The sequence below is a fragment of the Rhinatrema bivittatum genome, chromosome 4, assembly GCF_901001135.1.
Source record: "Rhinatrema bivittatum chromosome 4, aRhiBiv1.1, whole genome shotgun sequence".
Classification (NCBI taxonomy): Eukaryota; Metazoa; Chordata; class Amphibia; order Gymnophiona; family Rhinatrematidae; genus Rhinatrema; species Rhinatrema bivittatum.
Window position 1 is genome coordinate 235,221,304 of NC_042618.1, and position 19,231 is coordinate 235,240,534.

The window sequence follows — 19,231 nt, forward strand, 5'->3', positions numbered from 1 at the left end:
ACCTTCATCCATCAGTGTGAGAAGCGCAGTGCCCAAACTCCTGTTCTCACAAGACTGAGAACAGTGCACTTGTTCAGGCACCACCCCGGCCAGGAAGACAGCTGTACCAGGGTCACTGGGAGAGGAGTTGGGGGAAGGAGAGCGTGCAGGAAGAGACCTGATTTTGGGGGGGGGGGGGGGGGGGGGGGAGGTGGGAGGAACATGTTGGAGAGGATGAGTTGAGGGAAATGGGAGAGAGTACTGGAAAGATAAGCTGGTGTGGGAGGAAGAATGTTAGAAGGGACATCCTCAAAAACAGATTAGCTTGAGGCACTTGAGGACTGAAGTCCCCTATCCCTTGCATAGGCATTGCCCTTTAATGTATTATGCTCACCAGTGGGAGAGGTAGAAATCCTCACAAATATTCGCTACAAAGTAAATCTTCCAGTACTAAACGGAAAATTCCTTAATTATATTTTAAAAACATTTTCATAAATATTTTCCTCCACCAAAAGACTAATCATTTCAAGACATCCACAACTGGAAAAGGGCTACAAGGAAAGACTCCTCAAAACAATCTTTTGGTGCAGTAGAGGTCAACATTTAGGTGGCAATTGAATTCTATTTTTTGCATTACTGACGCTTGTTAGATGTAAAAGAAAAGCAGATATGAGAACGTGTGGAATCTGATTGTCCTGTGCTTAAAATGGGAAAATTAACTGCCCCATATGGATCACTAATAAATAGATGATTCTTACCTACTACTCTACTTGTTGCACTAGCAATAGAGCATATTAAAATCGTCGGCTCAGTGTGCTGCAGCAGTCAAAAAAGCGAATAATGTTAGGAATTATTAGGAAGGGAATGGTGAATAAAATGGAAAATGTCATAATGCCTCTATATTGCTCCATGGGGAGACCGCACCTTGAATACTGTGTACAATTCCGGTCGCTGCATCTCAAAAAAAGATATTGTTGCGATGGAGAAGGTACAGAGAAGGGCAACCAAAATGATAAAAGGGATGGAACAGCTCCCCTATGAGGAAAGGCTGAAGAGGTTAGGGCTGTTCAGCTTGGAGAAGAGACGGCTGAGGGGGGATATGACAGAGGTCTTTAAGATCATGAGAGGTCTTGAACGAGTAGATGTGACTCTGTTATTTACACTTTCGAATAATAGAAGGACTAGGGGGCATTCCATGTAGTTAGCAAGTAGCACATTTAAGACTAATCGGAGAAAACTTTTTCACTCAACGCACAATAAAGCTCTGGAATTTGTTGCCAGAGGATGTGGTTAGTGCAGTTAGTGTAGCTGGGTTCAAAAAAGGTTTGGATAAGTTCTTGGAAGAGAAGTCCATTAACGGCTATTAATCAAGTTTACTTAGGGAATAGCCACTGCTATTAATTGCATCAGTAGCATGGGATCTTCTTAGTGTTTGGGTAATTGCCTGGTTCTTGTGGCCTGGTTTGGCCTCTGTTGGAAACAGGATGCTGGGCTTGATGGACCCTTGGTCTGACCCTGCATGGCAATTTCTTATGTTATATTCATATTCAAAATGCTTGTTCCAGAAGAGTGACCAAGCACCATGAGAATCTATTATAAACAAACAAAATCAATGGGATTGACTCTTACTAGTCTCATGGGAAAACACTGCTGAATAAGGAAAATGATTTGACAACAGGCCTTTACAAATTTTCTATACATCTAGGAGCCAGTTCAAAAATATAGTAGCCAGCCACATCTTTTTTAATTTATTTGCTGTTGACCAATTGAACATATGTTGATACAAGCCGTAAAGCCCGTTAAAACGGGCTACATCCCTCTGTCTCTCACCTCCCCCTCATTCTCTCTCCCCTCACTCTTCACCACCCCCCTCCCCCACCCACTCCTCTCCACCCTCCCTCTCCTCTCACTCAGTCCCCCCTCTCCCTCCCACTCAGTCCCCCCTCTCCCTCCCTCCCACTCACTCAGTCCCCCTCTCCCTCCCTCCCTCCCACTCACTCAGTCCCCCTCTCCCTCCCTTCACCCACCTCCATTTCCTCCCGGCGCCGTAAGCGCGACTTCCCGCAACCCTCACCCGGCTCCATTAACTCCTCCCGCTCCTGCCGGCAGATCTCGGGGGGGGGGGGGGGTCACTCCCCGCGCGCGCAGCAGTGACCCCCCCGAGATCTGCCGGCAGATCTGGGGAGGAGAAGCAGCGGCACCGCGCGCGCGCGGCGCCGCTGCTTCTCCTCCCGCTCCTGCGGCCCCACCGCCATTTTTTTTTTCTGATCGACATCCTTGCCCGCACATGCGCAGTAGAGCTGTGCTCTACTGCGCATTTGCGGGCCGTCGGTCACAGGCCATTTATAAGGTAGATACTGGGCCAGACCAAGGGTTCATCAAGCCCAGCATCCTGTTTCCAATAGTGGCTCATCCAGGTTACAAGTACCCGGCAAGTACCTAAACATTAGCTAGATCCCATTCTACTAATGTCAGTAATAGCAATGGCTATTCCCTAAGTCAACTTGATTAATAACAGACTTCTCCAAGAACTTATCCAAACCTTTTTTAAACCCATCTAAACTAATTGAACTAACCACATCCTATGGCAACAAATTCCAGAGCTTAATTGTGCATTGAGTAAAAAAAACAAAAAAAAAAACCTTCTGATTTGTTTTAAATGTGCTACTTGCTAGCTTCAAGGAGTGCCCCCTAGTCCTATTATCCAAAAAAAAAAGAGTAAATAATCAATTCGCATTTACCCATTCTAGACCTCATGATTTTATAGACCTCTATCATATCCCCCCCTCAGTCTTCTTCTCCAAGCTGAACAGCCCTAACTTCTTTAGCCTTTCCTCATAGGGGAGCCATTCCATCCCCTTTATCATTCTGGTCGCCCTTCTCTGTATCTTCACTGGTGCAACTATATCTTTTTTGAGATTCACAACCAGGAATGTACACAGTACTCAATGTGGTTTTATGAACTGTCATAAGAGGCAGTAAATGTGGATTTTCCATGTTTGTTATATTATATGCTCTTTTAGCCCATTTGTTTTATGTATTTTATATTGTATTTATGCTACGTTTTGTAATCCCCTGAGGGCAAAGATTTTGGATCAGAGAAATATGTGGTCTTAAATAAAATACACTCCTAAATCCTCTAGCCTGCCAACCCCTTCCTCCCCACCCCAAGCCAGCAACCCACTCATCCTTCCTCCTCCCGCCAGCCTGAGTCATCCCTCCCTAGCCAACCACTCCTAACAAGCCAGTTGGAGTCAGTCATACCAGCCAGCCACACCTCATTGACAACCAATCCCCAGAATAGCTGTTCCCTTCCCAACACACTAAAAGCCAGAAGGTGCTGGGCCAGAAGAAAACTGTCCCTGGAGGAGGGAGTAGTGGCAGCAAGGAACAAAATGTTTAGGTCCATAATCTGATTCTTGAGATTTGTCATCAATCCCTGATTTACAAGAAACCATAATTCTCCTTCACATCTAATACTCCACTTAAAAAATAGATTTTGCATGACAAATATAAGCTAGGGATAGCAATCTCTTTCCTGCCTAATAGTCCCAAATGTCAGCCAAGAGACAAGCAAATTTGTTTAAAGAAATATGTTTGCAAAACGACTAGGCCATATTAATCTCCCCTTTACTAACATGTAAAGGCCTGCTGTAGAGAGAATCAATGTAACTGGGACCTTGTAAAGAAAGACATCCATTTTCAGGCTCAACACTTAATGGAACAGCGGAATTGGTTATAATTTTGTTGTAAAACTGTCTAATGGCAGGAAGTATATAAAATTTAATAAACACACTCAACTTGACCCGATGGCCAATAATTCAATTCTAACTTTAGTGCCCAAGGTGCTTAATTCTGATCTGTGAGTCAGTGCTAAAGTTATACCTCATATATTAAGATAGAGTAAGTGCAACTTGTTAGAAATGCCATCAGTGGGGCTCATACAATTGGCTGAGACGAGGGAAGAACCATCTGTTTGGAACACGTTACTAGGGGAGTTGCAAGCTGCATATGCTATTTTCAAACGGTTACAAACATTTTATTAGGCATTTGGAGTTTCAGGGAGCAGGATTTAGTTAAAAGGATCGTACAAAGGATGAACAGTTGAAGGATCATTCTCAAACTAAGTTTTGTATGGACAGATGATTATATAGGGATAGCAAGACAATTGCATGGGTTAACAGGAGAGAATGTGATGTTTGAGTATTTTATTGTGAATATATTTGTTATCCACCAAGAACAGGAGGTAAAGCAAGACAAATTTTAAAATTAAAACAAAATGGAAACTTTTCTATCCAACACAAGCACACCGAGATTAATGTGCAAGTTTCCACCATAACGTATGATAGGATACACCATAATCAGAGCATCGAAGTAGTGGTCAAATAGCCACCAACTGCTGAAAACCGAACAAGAAAAATCGGTGGTTGATCACAAGAATGACTGGATTACTGACAATGGCTATGAAATATAACTAGGAACACAAACAGCAAAATCATTTTTGGAATTGCTGTTTTAACACAACTGAATTTTCACAGTTAATTTTGGTTCAATTGCCACTTCAGATTTGCCTTGCTCCCTATTCGTATTCACACTGCAAAAAACTGAAGAAGCAAGTACATATTAATGCTGCATTAACCAGTCTCTCTGGAAGGTAGTTTCACTCCCAGATTAGTTTTTCCAGACATAACTAATGCTGTATTAAATGTATGTGAATGAGTTTTGTAGTTCATTTCAGAGCCAATTATGGACATGTATTAACTTTTCGACTGAGCTGGGGAAGAGGTCAAAATATTTTAAAATAAAAATCCTAAAGTTAATTTTACCATGGAAAAGTATGCGAATTAAAGTAAAACTCCAGAATTTAATATCATAACTAGTTCTGGAATATAACTGAAAACAGCATAAGCAGCATAGAGTTGTTTACCTGTAAAACGGACAATAGGCAAATGGCACCTTATAGACTGTTTTCGAAAGCTCATGCCTCAATAAATTGGTTAGAGTCCATTTCATCAGATGCACCTGTAACAATGCTCTGAGGACAGCAGGATGGGAGACATCAACCAATGGACCCCAGCCAGACTGTCTCTAAACAGTGCTCTACAAGCATTAAAACACTACCTTCAGCAAGCCTTTCCAGACCTTTGCAAGACAAACTTCTGCACTTCCTTTCATCTATTCCTTTATCTTTGATCTATTTTCATATCTGCTAAATTTAGATTTTTAATTTTAACACTATTTCTCTATTCTTTTAATGTTTGTTTTCAAATTAGTTATGAATGTATTGTAACCCTCCCCGAACTTTGAAGGGTGCAGAGCCAATAAATACTTTTAAATAAACTTCCTCTGATTTATACAGCTATGATGCTCCATCATTCTGATCTTTAACATTCATGTTTTTTCCTATATAAATCAAATTATGGGGGCACCAAACCAGATATACCACTGTTGTAATGCAAGAGTTAATGGTGAGATAAAGCAGTAAAGGGTAAACTACCCCCTTGGAACGCTTGTGGATACATCAAACACTTTTCACAAAACATATAATTAGCTGTAATAGGGTGAAAACATTCAGACTGAACCAAAGAACTGAAAAGGAAATGGACCATTATATCCCAAATATGCCAACCTTGCTGCAATGCAAATAAAGGAGGCTCTGAAAACACTGAATACAATTGCAAAATAGCCAAATGTTTTCTAATACTCTCCTAGACTAAATGCATTTCCGGTGAAATATAAAACAATCCGGGATTCAGTATGACCTGGACTCAAAAACAGATCTTTATAGGCCCAACGTACAAAAGACAAGGGATAACCTCGTTCTAAAAATTATTGCATTTCAGATGCTTTAACTTTAAATTCAGCTATAGATGTACATAAGTTATTTAATTGAAGAAACTGACCAACGGGTAAAGTTTTCATGCAATTTCCATGGGTGACAACCAGGGGGAGGGGGGGACGGGGACCTCAAAGCATTACAATCTGTAGGTTTCCAATGGATGGGGGGGGGGGGCTTACTCTCCTGTTACCCAATTGTAATATCAAAAAATGGAACACTCAAATAACTGGACTGATAAGTCAACTGTAAATTAGATTACATCCAGTCAACAAAAAACAAATCCAATGTAGGTAAAATCCCCTGTCAAACATATCATCTATATACCTTTGCCAAAGTTGCATATGTAGTGCGAATGGACAACAGGATTACCAAAAAATGTCAAATTAGCCAACATCTAGGTTAGCCATATCATGGGCCATTGTGGCACCCACAGCAATACCCTTCACCTACTGAAGAAAAAATAAAAATAAAAAAATAAATCAGCCATTGAACAGGACAGAATGGCAGGCAGGAGGGGAGGCCACATCAACCAGGGCACTAGAGGTGATAATTAAGTTGGACCCATGAAGACTAGTGCACTTCACATGATTATGGGAAGGAGGAGCTCTCCTCCCCACAGGAATGCTCTTTCATCAAGTACAGACCCAGTCTCAAACCCACTGCATGGGTCAAGGATGAAACATTGATGTGCTGGCAGTACCCTCCCAGATCCCTCGATGTTGAGGCCTCCATCAATGCCAAGGTATTGACTAGGTATCCCGAAGCTCCTGCCTGGAATGCTAGTCTAATAATGGCAGAAGCCTCACAGTGAGGGGGGCCCTCCAGAGACCATGTAATCTATATATACCCACGTAAGCCCCTGAATGACCCAGGGTAAGAGGCCTAGCCCAAACATGCAGTGGCCTTGAAAGTAATGCCTAAAGGGACCTGAACTTAAGGCACACACAGGACATGAAGGCTGGGGGAATAAACACTCAACCAGATTGATGGGCACCAGGCCAGCACACTATGCAGTTAACAGAAATAAAGGATAAGAAACAAGAAAAAAAGCACAAAGACAAAACTTATCTAAAAGTACTAGAGAAAAACCTGTGGGTGCCTACAAGAAAAAAAATAGCTTCTGTAGCTCCAGAAACTCACTGCAACAGCTGTGAAAGAACAAAGAATCGCGACTTGCAGACTCTGCGCAAAAAAGTGAGACTAAAGGGCCCTGCCTGGGAGGTGATTAGGATTGCACACACCCAGTAGGGCATGCTCAAAGCTTCTAGAAGCTTTTATTTCAAAGTTCCGTGCCAGGCTACATCTGATGTCACCACCCACATGGGGAATGCCATCCTGTTTGTCCTCAGAAAAGTGTTTTATAAACTAGCACATAATAATACTTTGTTTTAATAGGGAAATCTACCTACAAATTCAAGTAGTATAAAAATAAAGATTAGCAAAATAAAATAAGGTAACAGTCCAATAAAAAGGTATTCCCTTTGTTTTTGTTAACCTTTATTTTCAGACATTCAAGTGTACTAACATGGCAACCACAGCACTTTATACAAATTCAACATCACAAACCTAATGTGAAGGCTGCTACTCCATGCCCAGCCATTCAAATTGCTCTAGTCCTAGGAAAAAGCCTTGAAGAGAAGCAGTTTTCAAAATGTGATCAGGTGTGTTTCATATTCAGCTCTTTTGCGTATATATATATTTTTTAAATTTTCATTAGAAAAATGCTCTTAATTTAAAAAGATTGGATTAATAAGTATTTGAAAATAAAGTATGGTTATTCAGTACAAAAGCATTTACTAGGAGAAAGGTGGGATGGCAATGGAGAACAAAATTAAGCAATGCTGCATTACTGATATTCTGTAGTTACAAGAATTTTAGTTGTGATAACTATGTACACTATATAGTAGACAAGATAGTAACATCTGATTCTCATTTGTGTCACATGGAGAGAGAGAAAATACTGTAGAATAATTTATGCAAAGTTATTCTACAAATGATAAACTAGTAAGTTTGAAAACCAATACCATCCGCAACATTGCAAATGACTGTAGCACACAAGGAATAGAAAAAGAAATGAAGTAAGAAGATTTCTAAAGCTCTCTACCGCACTCAAATGACTGAGAACACTTTTCAAGCAGCAGAACTACATATTAAAAGGATAATCACAAAGGTCCTCAGGTAACTACGATAATTTGTTTTAAACCAATAATTTACTACATGCTGCTCCAAAGCAAAGAGCTACCTAGCCTGGGATCAAATCAAAAGAACCTCAGTATTTATTTATTTATAACTTTTTTTATACCGAAGTTCAAATAACAGAGTTACTTATCATTCCGGTTTACATTACAACAAATAGCAAAATGACAGAATATGTCTTACAAAGAACAAGGGTGAGAGTAACTTGGAGAACATAACTAGGATAAAAGAACAATGTGAGCTTGGAGAACATGTACTGGGACTGGCTTCTTAGACCAAAGTAGTGTCACATTTGGTAGGCAAGTCCCCAAGTAAAATTAAGGCTTGCTGGTACAAAATCAATGTATCTATTTGGTATACCATTGAACAGTCATCCAACTTGCACTCCAGTACACAAGCTACCAGAATCTGCAAGCTGTTTATTCAGAGTATGAGCTTGCACATGATCAGTCAAAACAGCAGAAATGAGTCACATGAGCAGAGCAGCTGGCAATGTCCTGTCATGCTTCATACCTCACACAGGATACGAGCTTCATATTAAGCTCTGATAATTCCTGACATAAACGGGTATTTGAAAAGCTATAAAAATGTAAAAAATGCAAAGTGCATGCAATACAGAAATTTAAAAAAGTCAAAGGGAGAATGAATACAAAATGTTTTCTGCATGCGCTTACTTAGGGACTTTCCAGTAAAAGCACTTTGCTCTGAGAAAATGTAACAGTTTAATGTAAAAAGGGTTTTTTTTTGTTGATCATAGAAAGGCAGCTCCTTTATTCACAGCAGCATACAATATCTTAATTTACATCAAAATTATACAATTTGTTGACAGTTGGCTACCAGAGGAACACTATTGTGATCTTCAAGATATAAATGTAACACTTTAACAGTCATTCTGACAAACATCCAAGGACCCTCAGGACATTATGATCATATGCCATGCTCTTCCAACTGTAGGGTTGATTATATGTTGCTAAGAGCTTCAATCCCACTAAGCAACTGAGAAATGTTTACAAAATGCCATGCAGAATGGATGACTAGAAACAAGAGGTCCAGTGCAATTCTCCTTGGAAGGGAAGAGCAGGGTAGAAAGGATTGGGAGATAGTTGAGTGTGTGTGTGTGGGGGGGGGGGGGGGGGAGAGAGAAAAGAAGGAAATAAAGGAGGAGTTAGGAAACTGAGGCAAGATTAGGTTCAAAGAGGATTCTGGTAAGGGGCAGGCAGAGGAAGCATGATGAACAAAGGGAAGGATTCTGAAAATAAGAAAGTAGGAAGGAAGCTAGAAGGAAGAGAAGCAGAGGAAGAATACCCTCGCTGAGGGGAAGTGGAAAGGGCAACAGGGAGAAATGGAAATGCCAAAAAAATGTTTGATTACTGTAAAAGTAGTCCCACAGACAGCAGAATGAATTAGCCATGACATGTGGGTGATGTCAACTGGCAGCAAAGAATGGACCTTCTCTTGAAGCTTGTAGAACCTTTGCTCTAAGCATGTGCAGGAATTCCTTGTGGGCATCATCCTGTAAAACCCCTCACTCAATTTTCGAGCTAATTCTAGCTAGGTAATTAAATCTCCAGGGAGGCAGGTGGGTATTTAGCATGGCCAATTCATACTGCTGTTTACAGAGATCATTTATAGTAAACAAACTTGCTTTCTCTGTCAACAAGCAGGGCTGAATTTGCCCTGACATGGGGGGGGGGGGGGGGGTCCCCAAGCTAAGGGCTGCAGCACAGCATTTAATGTATAAGCAATACAGGACCCCCATGGAGAGTAGATTACTGGGTGAACAGGCTTTGTAAAACTACTTGTCCAAATTTGCTGTCGTTTTTTGAAAGATTATCCAGACAGAAATGGGATGTAAAGATGGGTACTGATGACCAAGATGCAGCTTTGGAAATGTCTTCAAGAGGTACACAGCTCTTAGAAAAGCCACTGAAGCAGCAATGGCTCTAACCTGATAAGCCTTAACGTCATCTACAATTTGTAGGCTTCCTAGCATTTAGCAGTAAACTATACAGTTTGCTAGCCAGTGAGATAATGTGAGGTCCATATTCAGCACCACTTAACTGGATAAGTAGAGGGGGAAGAACACTAACAGGGATAATAGGAATATATATATCTAGCACTGTAGATGAGCACATTCAACTCACGATGGGTTGGGGGGGGGGTTCTGTTCAGTCAGTGGAATTTACTGCAAATTTGAAATCACTGAAGAATTTCCATCATTTGAATCTATGAGCAAGAGTTGATTTGTACAATGCAGTCTAATTGTCTTCAGCTGTTATTTCTGCTATATTTATAGCATTTTGATGAATCTAGACCTTAACTCTAAATACAGAAATACAGGTCTCTGCCAACCTTAACCTTACTGCCATATCAAAAAAATGCAGCCCAGGAAGTAACCTTGTAGATAATGAGACAAAGGAAATACAGAAGGATTTTTTTTTTTAAATAAAAATTCCATTTCATGATTTAGTTCGGAGCAGAATATGCTAAAGTCTCAGCAAGCAAAATCTTCATGACCAGAGTTTAAAAAACTAGTGGTGTCAACATTATATAGTGCCATGTAACTGAGTGAAGCCACTGAAACTAGCCATTCTGGTTGCTCATAAGTCAGGATAAAAAAATACTAGTCTCTCTTTGCAAACTAAGATACACAAAAAGTACTTTAAAAAAAAATCACCCTGTACCAAACATTTGTTAGTGAAAGGAAGTTCTATAACAAGAGATGATACAAGGTTCAAACTGTGGGCTGGCATAAATTTCTCCACAGAAAGGGAAACAGATGCACCCAAAAGCACTGAAGGCAAAAACAACAATTTGAGAAAGCATGGGATAAAAGTAAGCAGGATCTGTGGTGAGAAAGATGGGAGTCAGATCAAATACAATCAAAACTGGGTAGACCAGATGAACCTTTGCAGCCCTCAGCCACCATATTCTATGTACTGTGTAGTATTTCTATGGTACAAATTACAAGCAACACCTACTTTATAAATCTTTTGTGCAACATATGAAAGATTTTGTTTGGAAAATGTTAAACTCCTAATTTCATTTCAGCCTGTCTGGGTAGATCTGTCAATGCGTTTGTGAAATCAGTTATGAAAGAAAGCTTTAGGAACAGATCACTTGCGTTTATTTAAAGACTGCTCAGATAAAGGTTTTTATATCATGGCTTCTGTGATCACATGTATGCTGATGGCTTGATAGCTTTTCTCTTTTTGGCAGCTAGAAACCAAGCACACAATCACCCTACTTTTAAAATGGGACCCAGTGCAGATTAAATATACCAGCATGCAAGCACTTTTTAAAATTAATAATCGGCTTTGCAACATGGCGCTCATGTTCCATTCTTTCAAAGCTTTTGATATTGAGATAATCCTGTTATGATTCAATTATGAGACATTCCAAAGAAAGTGAGAAACTCTTACTAAACTAATCCTCACTTTTGAAGTTTGGAATGCACTGCCTTCTAGATTTAAACTTTGGTCAAACATTTTCTAAGTTTTACCTTAAAAATGTTAGCAGTTGGACTGGCAATATTCTTGAGAGAACCAGAAACTTTGCTGTGTTCACTTGGTTCCTGCCCCCTTTTATTTCATAATTATACAAGCATTTACATAGCACTTTTACCCAAAAGTCATACAATAAAATGTGTTATATACATTAGAAAACAGCATAAATTTCTTTCAGAGCCTAATTAAGCTTTTTCTACAAGCGATATTTCAGTAATTCACCTGCTACAAACTGGCCACACTGCACAACTTAAGAGCATGCTTTCTTCCAAACTTGCAGATATTTGTAGAAGCAGCAAACAGTTTTTAATAAGAAACATTCTAGGCATATACAGCAATTGCTCCTAGGCTTGTATTGAAATGCTGATTTCTTCATGGTTTTGGTGGTTTCTAAACAACTTCCCTGGCTAGAACAGCTATTTCTATAGTCCTTACTAAAGAGTGCTGAACCTTCTTAAAGGCAGGCTGAGTTTGATTCTTTGTTCAGTTTTGTAGTCATGCTCTCTGGACTGTGGAGCATATTCTTTTCTGTGGGGCTGGATTCTTGCTTGATGAGAACACTGCACCCACAGTATGTAACAATCTGTTTGAATTTCAGCAAGCATTCTCACTATCCCAACCCAGACAGAAGTGACCTCTCATGAACCCAGCTGCATAACCTTGGAAAACAGTTCTATATATGCAAAACTCCACACAGTTGAATACTTATCTCCGTGCCTTTGGTGTAGGATTTCATTCATTGCAAATTAACATGCCCCTTTTCTTCCTTACTTTTTTTAGGCAGCTCCAGAAAAATGACATTTGACGGATTTCAGTAGCTACATAGAAATGTAACAGCATAAAGCCTACCTTGTCTGCTCATCTACAACTACTCAGCTCTACAATCCCTACCACTCCTTAAGAGATCCCCTGTGATTATCCTATGTTTTTGAATTCAGATAATGTCCTGTCTCCACATTCTGCAGGAATCTATTCCATGCATCCACCATCTTCTCTGCAAACTTTTCCTTAGATTACTCCCAAATCTATCCCTTTCACCCTCTTACCATGACCCCCTTCCTTGTTCCAAATCCTCATATGTTGAAAGAGGTTCACCTCCTATACGTTGATACCTTGAAGGTATTTAAATGTCTATCATATCTCCCCTATCCTACCAGTTCTCTAGAGCATACATATTTAGGAGTTTATAAGTTTGTCTCTATATGCTTAATAATGAAGTCTGATCATTTTAGTAGCCATCCTCTGGGCCAATTTCATCCGGTTTATATTTTGAAGGTGCAGTCTATCAGATATTTTTTACATTCTGGAATCTTTAACTACTGCACCATCAATTTAGGGATTTCCCCTCTCTGCAGCTGGTGGAGACAGAGACCGTACCTCCCCAGATTTTCTTGTGACGTCAGAACTATAAGGGAGTTATGGCTGGAGGCAGCCTTCAGTAGACCTTTGCCAGAACCAACCCATACCCAGCTGCCTTGGTAATTGCAACCCAGTAAAATAAATGAAAGAGTGAAAACTGTTGAGGATCTAGTCAACTCTCCCAATTGTAGCATGTAAGCCACATACTCCTGCATACTTGAAGTGTGTTTCTTCCTTGTCTAGCTTGTCAGATCAATTGTCTGAATGAACTTTATTTACATGTCTTTTTCTACGCTTACCTAATGAAAAAATTAAAAGGATAGACAAGGCTGTAGGAAAGCCTACAGATAGCAGAAAGGAGCAACAGGAGTCTAGGGTCCCACCTACCCCCTGGGGTAGGACGAGAAATTAAACAGGGATTTTTCCATCCCTTGTATGAATGCTGACTCAACCTTGCTGGTTAGGGAAAAGACTGATCTAGCAGTAGTCAAGGAAAAAATTATCAGGTAAGAATTTTAACATTCCTTATCCTACTGCTAGACCAGTCATCAATTTAGGGATGTAACAGTCACTACTCCCTTGGGCAAGAGGCTGTGAGCACAGCCCCTAGTGCCCCAGCCCCAAAGGCTGCATCCAAGTTTTTTTTTTTTTTATATATACCGACATTCGATCTCAATTGAGATATCACACTGGTTTACATTCAGGTACTGTAGGTATTTCTCTATCCCCAGAGGGCTTACAATCTAAGTTTTTGTACCTGATGGTACAAAAACGATGGCTACCTGATGGTACAAAAAAGATGGCCAGCATGGCCAATCTGTAGTGTTCCGTAAAAAAGCATAAGGAAGACCATGTGCCCGCCTTACAGATTTCCTCCAGGGACACGACACTTCCACCCAAGAGGCTGCTTGGACTCTCATGGAGCATGTCCAAAGTCCCGATGGATTCATTTTACCTCCCAGTAGATATGCTGATCTGATGGCTTCCTTGATTTATCAAGCCAGGAGCGCTTTGGAGGGCTGTTCTCCCTTCCGTGGGCCGGTGAACAATATGAACAGCCCGACTTCCTGAATGCATTCTTGACTTTAAGGTATCTTAAAGGCACTCACTTGACATCCAGGAGGTCTAGATCATAATCTTAAAGGCTGGTAGGGTAACTGGTTCAAATGAAATGCAGATACCACCTTAGGCAAGGGGTGGAGGAGGGCTGACCTGATCACAACCAAATCCTTGGAAAAGATCAATCAAGGATCTCTACAGGAAATAGCTTGTAGTTCTGAGTTCATTCTTGCTGAGCACACAGCCTCGAATGGTGGGCCCATTAGCGTTCTAAGGAACAAATTAAGGGCCGATAAGAGAACCAAAGGGCAGAACGGCAACCTGATGCACTTTAACCCCTTTGAGGGATCAACTTACATCCGGTGGCATAGCTACATTCTTGCCCTCTAGCAGGCCTCTGAACAGGAAATAGCTATCTAATCTTAGGGAGTTAACGATTATCCCTTTTCCTAGAACTCAGATAAAATCCATGATCTGTGATATGCCTGCCCTACAAGTGAGAGTTTCCTTCTTGACAACAGAAGCTTTCAAAGTGGCATCATACTCTAATATAGGCCAGCAACATTGAGTCTTTCGTGCTCTTAGAGTGGATATTACTACTGATGAGTATCCTTTGTGGCTCAGACATGCCCTTTCAAAGGGCATGCCGTAAGACAGAATGGAGCTAGGCTTTCTAACGTCACTAGGCCTTGCTGTAACAGCCCGTGTTATATAGGGGGTACATCCATTAGTAGTCTGAAGGTGCTCATACTATGGTCTTCTTGATCAATCTGAAGCAAACAGGATTGTTAGTGTTGAATTGTTCTCTATTCTCTTCAGCAATCTCCCAATCAGGGGCCAAGGAGGGAAAACATACAGCAGAGCCTCTTCTGGCCAAGGGTTGCTCAACGGGTCTATCCTGCAAGAGCTGGGTTTCTTTAAAGAAACTGACTGAATTTGAGCTGGCTCGAATTGCCATCAGTTCCATGGTTGGGTGCCCCCACAGGCTGGTGATTCTGAGGAATGCTTTCTGGCTGAGCTACCATACTCCTGGGTCTAGCTTGTCACTGCAATATGGGCTGCTGACAGAAGGCTCAGGTTCTATTCCACCCAATCGCAGATCACAGCTGTTTTGCACACTGAGTGGCTGTGGACACCTCCTTGTCTGTACACATGCCACTGCCATCACACTGTCTGAGAGGACCATGACTGGCATTCCTATTAGCAGGCAAAAGGCTGCCTGCACTAGCCTGATGGCCCTTCACTCTAGGTTGTTTGCTGACTAGGAACTTTCCTGATCTTTCCATTGCCCCTGCATGATCTGGCCCAAGCAATGGGCTCTCACCCAAAATTGCTGGCGTCCATGGTAATGATGATCCATGGTGGTGGATCCAAGCTTATTCCTCTCAATGAGTTGGATGGTTCTTCCCACCACCTCAGACTGTTCCTTAGAGTTTTTAGTGGTAGCCATCATTCATAATCCAAAGAAGTGGGGGACCATCTGGATAGGAGGGTCCCCTGTAGTGGGCACGTGCGCTCTGGGTCAAAGATGAGATCTGTTGTTGCTATCATGAGCCTAGCAGTTGTAGGTTATCCCAGACCCTAGGGTATTGTTGCCTCAAACTCTTGAGCATGGGTAGTTAGCTTCCCTATTCTTTCCTGGGTTAAATAAGCCTGCCCCTCTCTTGAACTGAACCATGCCCCTAGAAATTCTAGAAACTATGTGGGAATGAAGTGACACTTATGTTTACTACTCAGCCTAGCTGCTGCATTAAGTGCACTATTGCTCTTATGGCCTGGTCATTTTCCTGGGTTGATCTGGCCCAGATTAACTAGTCCCCTTTGTTTGCATTGCAGTGCCACCACTACCACCATAACCTTGGTGAAAGTTCTTGGTGCAGTCGCTTGAAACTGGAAATGCTGCCCTAGCACAAAAACACAGGAGCCTTTGGTATGCATCCCTTATAGGGATATGAAAATATGCCTCTGTTAAGTCGAGAAAGGAGTGAAGTTCTCCTTTCCTCACTGATGCAGTTACCCAACAAAGGTACTCCATCAAAAAGTGTGGAATTTTGAGGCATATGTTGGCCCCTTTGAGGTCTAGCACTGAGCAGAAGGAACCATCCTTCTTGAGCACCACAAATATATGGAATATGTCTCTGTGCCCTGTTCCTGGATGGGTATTGGTACCATTGCTTGCAAGCCCTACAACTTGTCTAAGGTGGTTTTTATTACTTTCTTCTTTGCTGGGATGAAGGCGTCCATTGGTAGAAAAGCAGCTATAAGCGCTTCCATCTTAGACAGCAGCGGTGCCAGTGCTGCTGGAATCGGATCGGTGGCCAGTTCCACAATCTGCACCAGTTTTGATGTCTGAGTCTGCATCGCCTTATCGATGGCCTCCTGAACCATCTGGTCCAGTTCTTCACAGAGACCTGGAGAGAGCAGCCCCAGCTCCGGAAGGGAAGAAGGAGGCAGAGGCATAGCCGGAGGGAACCACCGTTAAAGGCAGAGTCGCGGCTCCCGATACCCGTCTGGGTGAGGGTTGCCTCGGTGACCCAGTCGCAGAAAGGGTCGTGCCTTTTCTGGACAGGGCTTTTTCGAAGGCGGCTTGGACGATGGCAAGGTCGAAGATTTTCCTTCCTCGATAGTCCGAGACTTGCGATGTCGATGCCAATGTTTCTCTCTACAATCTCCTCGATCCTGAGGGGGAGTAGAGGTAGTCGAAGGCCAAGAAGTCGTCGACGCCGGACTGTCACCAGTCGATGCAATGGATGGCGGAGTTTGAGAACGGAAGAGAAGTTCCATTTTCTCCATTCTGGCCTTGCGACCTTTTGGTGTCATTAAGGTACATTTTATTTATTTAACGGTTTTTATATACTGACATTCGAGGATATCACGTCGGTGTACATTGGACAGGAGTATGGCGCCGAAGGCGTTTGACAATAAACATGAAAGAATATATGAGTTTAGACTTGAGTGAATTGCGTAACATAGGAGAAATACAAGGTAGTTTAAGAGATATATAAGATAACGGCAAAACAATGTTATATAATATATACAATATAAGGAACACAGCAAGATGCATTGGGACTGAAAGAGGGGGTACAGATAGGTGGGAGTTAGCTAAGGGGGGATTGAGGGAGGTTAGGCTAAGAGGATGTGTGCATGCAGAGAGTAGGAGGCCAAGGTGTAGATATTAGGAGTAAGCCTGTGAGAATAGCCACGTTTTGAGTTTTTGCTTAAAGTTTTTCGGGCATAGTTCTTGGCGCAGATCTGTCGGCATTGTATTCCATAAGACGGGACCAGCTAAGGAGAGGGCTCGGGCTTTGGTGGAGGCAAGATTGGTGAGTTTAGGAGAGGGGATGCGTATGGTTCTTGTCGGTCTGGAAGAAGCGTGGAATTGGAGGGAGTCTTTGAACCAGTTCATGTTGGAGTTGTGTAGTGCTTTATGAATGATTGAAAGAGTCTTGTATTGTATGCGGGAGGAAATTGGTAGCCAGTGGAGCTCTTAAAACAGGAGTAATGTGTTCGTTGCTGCATGTATTGGTGAGGATCCGGGCAGCAGTATTTTGCAGAATTTGTAGGGGGTGGATGGCATTTTTGGGTAAGTCAGGACATCATGCTCGCACCTGAGACACATTACACAGACTTTATGCAGTTCTGTAATGGACATGATGCGAGTAGTCCGGGCACCGATGGAACCCCGATGCCATGGCCTTTGAAAAATTTAGCCACGGTACGGTCGACTGCCAGTAGGCCGCAAGGGCCAAACTTGACTGGAATCGATTGAAAGAGTAAAAAACTTACCGGAGTACCACAGAGTCAAAAATTCGAAGGAGGGACCCCTGTGGGGTATGAAAGTTTTTAGTGATTCCATGAGGAAAATTCCTCCTGTCAGGAATCTCTGTGGAGCTCCTTAACCTGCGTGGCGACTGCTGCGCGGGAAAAAAGAAGACTGAAGAGGGACCCCTGCTGGCTGCAGGTTTAGTGCCATGCTGAGCATGCCCAGTAAGTGCCAGTCAAAGTTCTAGAAACTTTGACAAAAGTGTTCCGTGATTGGGCTCCATCCTGTGATGTCACCCATATGTGAGGACTACCATCCTGCTTGTCCTGTGAGAAAATTAGCCCCAGATCCCGCTCTTATTCTATAAATAAAATAACTTCACCCCTAATACTGTATTGTTCCCTTGGGTTTTTGCAGCCCAAATGCACAACTCGATATGTTGGCGAGATCACATTTAGGATTAAGTAGTCTACCAAAAACATGAGTCAGGACAAGTCTTTCTAATGTGATTTGGACTCTTTACTGGAGAATATAGACATGAAAATTTCGTTACAAGTTTGTGCTGGTTAAACTGTGACCTGACAAAAAATTGAATAGATGCAAAAATTAGAAAATATTTGCTTTCTAATAGGTCCAAAGATACTAAATATAACTGGGCACATTTTCAAGCAAAACTCCCACCCTATCATATCAGAGCCAATGGATGAAGTTTGATGAGTCACAGAGTAAAAGTCAATTCTTGTGAAGGCATTTCATGGGACTTTTAAATTGAAGCACTGAACAAGTACTCCCTTAAGCAGCAACTCTGGCTGACATATCATGGAGAAGATAACACTATTAAAAATGCACATAAGTAGATTTGCACAGAAACTGCATGTGTACCTAATTTTTGCAAATAATTAAATAAGTGGGTAGTTATTCTCCTTTACAGTAATTTATTTCTCCATCATAAAAGTGGTATATAATTTGTACGCTTGTACTTCTCAATCCTACTCTACACATCTGAAATTAAAGGACTGTCGAAGTGCTGTAACACATGGATACATAACCACTTTACAGAAAATAAATGTGAAAAGTAGTTTAGGTACTTCATGCGGCTCATGGCTGCAAATATTAGTTTAAGCAATGTATACATGAAGTTAGCATGTAGCACATTTAAAACTAATCGGAGAAAGTTCTCTCTCACTCAACGCACAATTAAACTCTGGAATTTGTTGCCAGAGGATGTGGTTAGTGCAGTTAGTGTAGCTGTGTTTAAAAAAGGATTGGATTAGTTCTTGGAGGAGAAGTCCATTACCTGCTATTAATTGAGTTGACTTAGAAAATAGTCACTATTACTAGCAACGGTAACATGGAATAGACTTAGTTTTTGGGTACTTGCCAGGTTCTTATGGCCTGGATTGGCCACTGTTGGAAAAAGGATGCTGGGCTTGATAGACCCTTGGTCTGACCCAGTATGGCATGTTCTTAAGTTCTTATGAATATTAGGGAACAGAGAGACATAAAAAAGCAGAAAGAAAAGGAAGCAAT

At 41.6% G+C, this 19,231-nt stretch overlaps 1 protein-coding gene across 2 annotated transcripts in view; it reads right to left on the bottom strand.

Annotated features, from left to right (window-relative positions):
* The window catches only part of LOC115090598 (serine/threonine-protein kinase WNK1-like), a 185,594-nt gene that overhangs the window by 44,419 nt on the left and 121,944 nt on the right, over positions 1-19,231 (bottom strand). The gene's annotated exons all lie outside the window — the stretch shown is intronic.